We start from the raw sequence: 8,574 nt of genomic DNA, 5'->3' as shown, positions 1-8,574 counted from the left end.
ACCTGGATTTTTAATCTGCTTTTAACTCTTATTGCTTTACACATTTCTCTGGTGATGTCTGGGGATTTTGACTGTGATTGTCAGTCCTAGCTATGCATTGCTGGGGGGGGGCTGCATGTGTACCCCAAAGTGAGCAGCAGAGAGCTCAGGCTCAGCAATGCTGTGCTCAGCATCACAACATTCATGACCTTTGCTGATCTACCCTTGGTGCTTTTAATAATGGAGATCATTATTCAGCTCTTGTTCCCTTTATTACTGATCTTATAGGGTGAGGTTTAAGTCTTTGTAAAAAGCTGGGATCAGAGGAGACTGCTGAATTTCTCAAATAGCCTTTCTCAAATAGCCTGACTGATTGAGGAGACAAAGAGCCATCTGTACTGCTATAGAAGAAAACCAAAGTAAGAATTCTTCGGGAAATATATTTTAGGATTAAGAAAGAGATTTAATTTTCTTCCACACAAAACCCCCCTTCGGAACTGCATAAAAATCAATGGGATTCTGGAATTGATCTCTTTTAAAAACTTTTAGTTCAAATATACTATTTATATAGCATGTTTACTTTTTAAAATAATTCCAGACTTTCTCCCCCTATTTTTCTTGCTTTAGTAGCACAGATACACCTCTTACAAAAAAACTTCTAGTAGCTTCTACATAAGTATGGCATTGGAGTCACAGCAGTGCTTTGCAGGTATACATACTCATATTTGAATCTTAAAAAGTAAATTTAGAGGATTATAATACTCAGTGATGTCCTGCTCATGCCTTTGAGAAAAGGTAAAGTGTAAATTGTATCAGTTCTGTCCTTGCTGAGACTCTATACCTGCAGGTGACAGTCAAGTCATGCAAACATCTCACTAAGTAAGCCATGAAAACCAGAAATATTGGGAATGACCACAAGAAAGCACAGGCAGAGGTCAGAGCATAACAACAGAGTTTATCAAAGACAAGAGGGGCATAACTGTCAGGGGAGCTTATGCTGATCCTTCAGAGGTTTGACTGCAGAAGGGGATTCCAGTGCCCATATGCAGGGGGATGGCATTTCACAAAAAAAGGTAGAAATCCTGTAGTTAACTGTTAATTCCTTACCTCTGAATAAGCACATGGTAGCTCTTGATGTTAATATAAGAAATATTGTATTTTTGCATAATAGAAAGCACTAGAGAGAGGATTAACACTTTTTATTATTCAGATTCATTTTTTATTGAGATAAATCTTTAACACTTGACTTTAACAAGTCAAGAACATACGCCAGATACCAGAGAGTTCATTTTGTGGAAGCAGCTCCTTTCGTGGCCTGATGGAGCTTCTATACACATTTTTTTTCCCTTGTTCATCACTTGTTTTATATTTGCATGTCCCTATAGCTGTGGCTTTTACAGTGATAATGGAAGCATTGAGTATCTTAAACTAAACATCGCTTACAAGTTGTCAGACAGAATTAGATAAAATTTTATAAATCTATTTAGGAGAACTGTCTGCTTCACTGATAAAGGATAGCACAGGACAAGCAGACATTTCTATAATGTAAACTGTCTGACAAAAAGCCCTTCCTGAGACCTGTTTTGATTGATTCTGGTTGCTAATGTCTGACTGTGAAGGAGTCTGGTCTGTACCTCTGCAAGACTGACTCCCAAGTCAGCTGCTGTGATCCTGGCTGGAGTCATGGAAATGTTTGTGTTGGAAGGGATGTCTGGAGTGCATCTGGTCGAAGCAAGTCCAGTGAGATCAGGTTGCTCAAGGATTTGTGCACGTGGTAGAATGAGAAAATTAATTCAGTCTCATTTTAATTTAAATTCACTGTGCCTCCAGTAAATCATCACGTGCAAGGAGAGAGCAGAGGCTCAGGAGAAACAGTTGTTCATAAGAGTGGGTGTGAATTAGTCAATGGTTAAAAAATTACTTGGCCATCTCATGAATTCTCAATGAATAGAAATCCCTTTTACAGAACTGAAAATCTGATTTTCCTTGAGTCTTGTGCTAGTAAGTAGTTATCAAGATGTGAAATACAATGCTCCATTCAGACAGGAAGGCTTCTTTAATGAAGGGAACGATCTCGGATTTTCTACACTGCCACAGATCTGTCCACCCAGTTTTGGAAGATATTACCTCAAATTAATGACAATCCTAAAATTAAAGGAATGCACTTGAACTTGTATTTGTATCCAGGAAGCCCTTTGAAAAGGAGTTCCTCATGTGAAGCAAGACAGCAATGAGGCACGGGCTGCAGTCTGAGGAAAGGCTGCAGAGCACTTTGGGTTGGCTTGCAGAAACCAGAGGTCTACAGGCATCATAGCTGGCACATACAAAACCTGTGGATGCAAGAGGATTTGGTCACAGAAACTAATGAACTGTTCCAGGACACTCAACAGTTGCACAAAACTTCCTGTCTTGGAGGAGAGAGAGAGAGGGACAGAGTCACAGCTCAGTGATGACAGATCTGGATGTGCACGGCTGCCGTGGCTCTGCTTGTTGAATGTAGTGGTGAAGCCTGGAGACCACAGCATTCCCGAGACCCTGTTTCTCACATCCCCACTGGTGGCCTGATCTCAGTGGAGAAGCACAACAGCTCACTGCAAGCAGGGCTGGGGAGCTTCTGGACAGCACCCAACCTCCTCTGCTCACTGATGACCCATTGCCTCCAAAAGGCCCATGGACTTTTGGCCCAGGAGCTGCTGTGGAATCAGTGGGGTAATCCCATAGGTACCCTGAGGATACTTCAACAGATACTCTTGCATTCAAATCATTCTATGTGCTAAAATAAAAATCTTATTTAACTTGCATCAACAGCTGACCAATGGCAGTGGAAACGGTCTGAATCCCTGGTTCTTGTGGAGATGAGATCATGTTTAGTCAGAAAAAGCAAAGATGTACCAGACTCCTGAGAAGAAAAATGTCTTTTCAAGTCCTTCTTTGTATTCAATTTTTTAATGAGAGATGCTCATCTAACTACACTTTTGTGAGGCATGGTTTTGTTCCTAGTGTGGTTTCCTGACTTCTGTCCTTGTAATTTTGCTGTAATTACAGCACCTCTTAGTTGATTGAAAATCTCATTTATGAATTCCCAATTTCCCATTGCCAAGTAAAGAAACTTTCAGTATGTGTGATCTAAAATCTAATGCTGCTGAGGCTGAATTAGTTTAAAAGGTGAAGTCCTTCCTTGTTTTTTATTGTGTTCTCTTGGGTTTTCCTACTGGCTTGGTGACTTTCCATTTCTCTCCATAGGGAAATTTATCCTGACTATCAGCTTTTCTCCCAGTATTCATTCTTGGGATAATTTTGCCTATTAAAAATCACATTTTAAGAAAAATATCTCCAATTAATTTCCATGGTGAGTCCTGACTTCAGACAGCCCCACACATTTGCATCTGACCTGCTCAGTGGCATGTCACACCCCTGCCAGTGCCACATCACACCCCTGTCAGTGCCACCTCCTCACATTTCACTGAATGATGCGTGTCCAGATTGTTAAACCCTGCTGGGCATCCACTTGTTTTTCAGTCAGAAGTCTGGGTCGCAGCCCTGTCTGTAGAAATGTGAAAGGAAAGCAAGTCCCAGAGAGGGCTGTGCCCTGGAGGGAACCTCAGTGTCTCAAACTCTGTGCCAAGAAACACGTTCAGCAGTTTCAGCATCATCAAATCCTTCATCTCAGCTGGGTCATTCAAGACTTGCATGCACTCTTGGACAGTAGGTATGATACCACTATACCTGGCTCTGGAGGGAATGCAGCTCCCCAGGAAGCTTAAGTCATCAACTAATTAGCTAACTTACTAATAATTTTGTCCAGGACCTTATCTGGCACTGTCTTATTTCTATACCCATATAATATCATGGGATGCAGTTTCATGTGGTCAGGCAGAACATAGCAAAGATAAACCATGTTATACATTATCTTCATAAAACTATAGATACTTTGGAAGGATGCTTCACAGACAACCAACACAGAACATGCTTTCATCTGTCTAAGATCCCTTTGGTGGTCATGTTCAATGATCCCACTATCACCTCTAACTTACAAACCTCCTTCTTTCTCTTCACATTGTACATCAAATGTGTAATACATTTACCTTGTACGTAAAATCTGAGTGTATTCCTCTCCACTTAACACACCTGATCTTCTCTCGTGACTCTAAGGCCACACCTTAGAGTGTGCTCCCTGGGCTGGAAAGGAGGTGCCCAGCTAGCACTACCCTTCCATAAAACTTTCTTCCACATAGTTCTCCTTGCAGAAACAATTCTCCTCTCCAGCTTCTTTTTGCACTGAGAAACCCACTATGAGCTATTTAATGAAGGTAGTTCTTCATGTGTTTAAAGATATTGCTATGCTTGTCATTAGTTTAACTAGTAAAACCTCAAATAAAGCAGACTTTTTGGATTTAGTTTTGATGAACAAAGTTGAAATACAGGGAATAAGCATTAATGAAGAACTCAGATATAAATGTCCCCAGAAAAATTTTAATCCTCTAATTTAATGAGAAACTTCTTTACAGAAAGGGCTGTTAAGAACTGGAACTGGCTCCCCAGGGAGGTGGTTGAGTCTCCATCCTCGAATGTGTTTAAAAATCATCAGGATGTAGTGCCTGGGGACACAGTTTAGTGGTGGGTCATCAGGAACAGGATAACAGGGTTAGGATGAGGTCAGACTCAATGATCTTGAAGGTCTTTTCCAGTCTGAGCAATTCTATGATTCTAATTATACTTTGCATCTCAAGTGCTTTTTAATCTGAAGTAAAATCTAGTTAATATACAGAAGCATATTTCATAGATGTACACCAGAAAGATACTCCAAGTTCCTCTAGAAATAAAAAGCAGACAGCTCACAGAGGTGTGGTATAGACTGCACAACTTCTGTTTTTCTAATTACATTTAAACTCTAGTCTACTTAAAATGAAGCTAAATATGATTGGGACAAAATAAAATGACAAAAATACCAGACCAAAACAAAAAAAACAAGCAAGCAAGAAACCAATCAAAAACGAAATAACAAAACAAAACACCAAAAACAAAGAAAACAAAACTCCAAACAAAACAAGTGAAAGAATAAGTGCAAAAAAGGTAATGCACAGGAAATAACATTTATTCTTGTGAGATTTCAAAATACCTTTGGTGCCAGCCATCTGAATTACTCTGAATACCAGTGGTTAATACAGGCAGAGACCTTTACCAGTGTGAAGACAGGCAAACAGAGAGCAGTCAGATACCTTCAAAGACTGATCCAACAAGCAGGCAGTGTCAAGGGAGGGAGGGAACATTTCTCCTTTGATGCGGGGCCTTCTGAAATTGCACATTGAGACTGGGTGGTCAGACTTCAAAGAGAAACATAATTCCCCATCCTATTCAGCTGCTGCTTTTTCCACTGCTTTTGCAGAATGTTAAACCTTATTAAAATTAAGTTCAACTTTTTTTTTTACTTACCTCTGAAATTCAACTGGATTTGACCATCTTTAAAACAAGTATATCCTGCATCCAGTATAGGAAAAGAACCAGCACTTCTCTGTAAATCAGTTGAACATTTGGCAAAGAAAAAAGGAGTATGCTTCAGCTTGTTAGCATTCCATACCTAAACAGATTTTATATACATATATATATTTAAAATAGCAAAACGATTTAAAGATACTTTAAATCTTGCAGATATTTTCTTATTATCTGTTAATAGCACCTTTCAAGTATCCAAATAGAAACTAAATACCCTATTTGTCCATATCCTGGGTTAGTTTTGCAAACTTGGACCATTTTTTTCAACATATGTGCACAGTTTTTCTTTATACTCTAAGTTAACTATGTCCTGATTTTTACTTAAAAATTAACAATATAGGACAGTCAAGTAGAGCATACAAAAATGTATCATAACACTACTATAGCAGCAATCTCTGGTTCTGTTTATGTCACAAATCAAGTATGATTTAGAATGATAAATTTATCTTGCTCATTGAAAGGTTTTCTATGCCAATGCCACCTCAAAACTCAGCATAATGTGTATTTTGAAGTGATTTAGGAAGGAGATCCACTAAGAAAAAAAGAAGTAAAAGACCATTTATGACATGTAATACAGGGCTTAGTGAAGTTGTCCACACCCTTTATTGTAATTTTCTGCAAACAAAGGCAGAAAAAGACACTAAAGTATCTGCATCAGTCTAGTACAAATTGTTTGATATATAGTGCATCTTTCTGAAGACAGACAGTCCTAGATTACTAAAGCTGATGGAGCTTCTCTATAGTCCTTTGCTGCAAGGCATCCATGCCCTGATTTACCTCTGCACCTCTCTTCTTTCAGTTTCTTTTCCAGAATTTTTATGGGCATTCAAATACCTCTTAAACTTTCCAGTTATCACAAGGGTTTTTCAACATTAAAGCACCCAGGGAGAGTCTCTTTAGCTATAGGGGTTACCTTGGATAGTCACATTCCACGAATTATTTCTGGCACAGCAGCACTGGCTCACACATTTGTTACAGTCCCATTGTAGCACTGATGCATTTCACTTCCAATGAATGTTACGTTGGCTGCTTAGTTAGGATGACACAATTCTTTAAAAAATGTGTCTATTTTTAAGCCCAGAGTATTGCTTTAACTTCAGTATTGCTTTAACTTCAAGATTACTCTGTATTTACCCTTTTTAGAGCAGTTACTACAACAGCTTTACTTTTTCTGAACTACCTAAAAGAGGGAATAATAGTATTAAATAAATGTTAAATATCTATATTTTAAGAAGGTTGCAGCAAGAGCAATAGTGTGGAAATACATATTCTGTGTAATCTAAAGAAGAATCAATGAGAAGTCATAGAAAAAAGAAAGAAGAAACCTAGCAATGAGAGGATTAGTTGAGTTTCTCCCTCCTTCCTACTGCCCTGTGTTTCATGTGAACAATTCCCAGCGTTGTTCTGTCTCAGTTTCTCACACAGGAGACATAAAAACACTGCAATGCTAACTGCCTCACATAGCTCTAAGAAAAAACACATCAAAGTGACTTAGATTTTAAAATGCAACAGTAATAGAACATCAAGCACGCTTGTAAGAAATACCAACTCAGAAGCTCTTGCTATACAACAGTATATTTTATTACTAACAAAGATGGGAATAATGGAACTACTGAGCATGTGTGTAAAGTTACCCCTCTACAAACAAGAGTACAAGAATGAAGGGTTCTTAGTGTGCATTTCACAGGAGGTTTTTCAGATCTTTCTCACTGTCCTTCTCAGTAGCAAGAATTATGGGGAAATTATAAAGGAAATAGCATGTAATATGTAAGGCAATAAATTACAAATATTAGAAGACAGATGTTGCAGTGTAAAGGTAAATACATTCTATTTTTAATACATGGATAAAACAAGTCACTTTGGTTTATCAGTACTGTAGCTCCTGTTGATTCAGCATTTAAATGACCTTTGTACCATGCCATTTTGCTTGATTGTTCAAAGGATCACCATGAATGCTGCCCTAATTGGAATACAGTGGTTTCTCTGCATAATATTAAAATATTAATAATCAAATGCATGATGCTGAAGAGTCTTACAAAATGCATTGACATTTAGGTGTAGAAAACAGCAGTCCTTGCTCCAAATTATCTCAAGTAATAAACTACAATGACTTCATTGGAGACAGCTTTTCTTAAGAGCCAAAGAAATTGTTATTCACATCAGTAGTACTTGCTCCTGAGAAGCACCCTATTGTAAGAAAGGCTACATGTATTAAGGCATTTTTGATTTAAAGAAAATATATTGCAGTAGCATAAAGAAACTAAGCTTTGCAGAAAAAGTATCTTTTTTTCAGTAAATATATGGTTAACCCAGCCTGCATAGAAATAACTCAACGGTTTCTTTTCTGCAAGATATTTCTCTACAGAATTAAAAACATATTAAGTTACTTGCATAGAAACAAAATGAAACATACACTTTCAGTGCAGCTCAGTAAAAGAACCCAATGTGTAAGCTTTGGATTCTGTCCCCCGTGCTGCCAGGGATTGGAAGTGTTTTCTTCTTTGGCACGAGGCACTGGAGCACCACACCAGGAGGGACTCAAAGAAGCATTTTTCTTTTTAAGCAGTGCTGCATCTAACACATCCTCCCTGTAACAGGATGCAGAGATGTCTGACCAGTCTTGCTCCAAATGCACAGTGAATGGTACATGTTATACATAAAGGTAGAACCTACTTTACTCAGAACTAAGTAACATTGCCTGATCACCACAGTACTGCTGACTTCAGTAACAACTAAGAGAAGCATGTTAACTTTTACCAAATTTGTACAATACATACAAAACAATAAGTACTAAATATTGACCTTATTAACCAGTTATTTACAAAATTAACTTTTATGTACAAAATAAATCACAACAGTTCCAGATTCCCTTTCATATTCAGTGTAAAAGCTACCATAAAACAGTGCTATAACTGACACATCATGATACATAATTTAGAAAGTATTTCTAAAATTTGTGTATCCCTTATCAAAGTGATGGTGCTGTTTAATATGTATTAAAAGAGACACAAAATTGTCAAGGTTTAAAAAATTATCAAAGATGCAGATGGAACTTTTATGACTTTCTGAAAACTAATAGTGCTTTTTTAGCATTATTTTAAT

Source organism: Calypte anna, chromosome 2 (genome assembly GCF_003957555.1).
Source record: "Calypte anna isolate BGI_N300 chromosome 2, bCalAnn1_v1.p, whole genome shotgun sequence".
Taxonomy (NCBI): Eukaryota; Metazoa; Chordata; class Aves; order Apodiformes; family Trochilidae; genus Calypte; species Calypte anna.
This window is presented reverse-complemented; position numbering follows the sequence as displayed.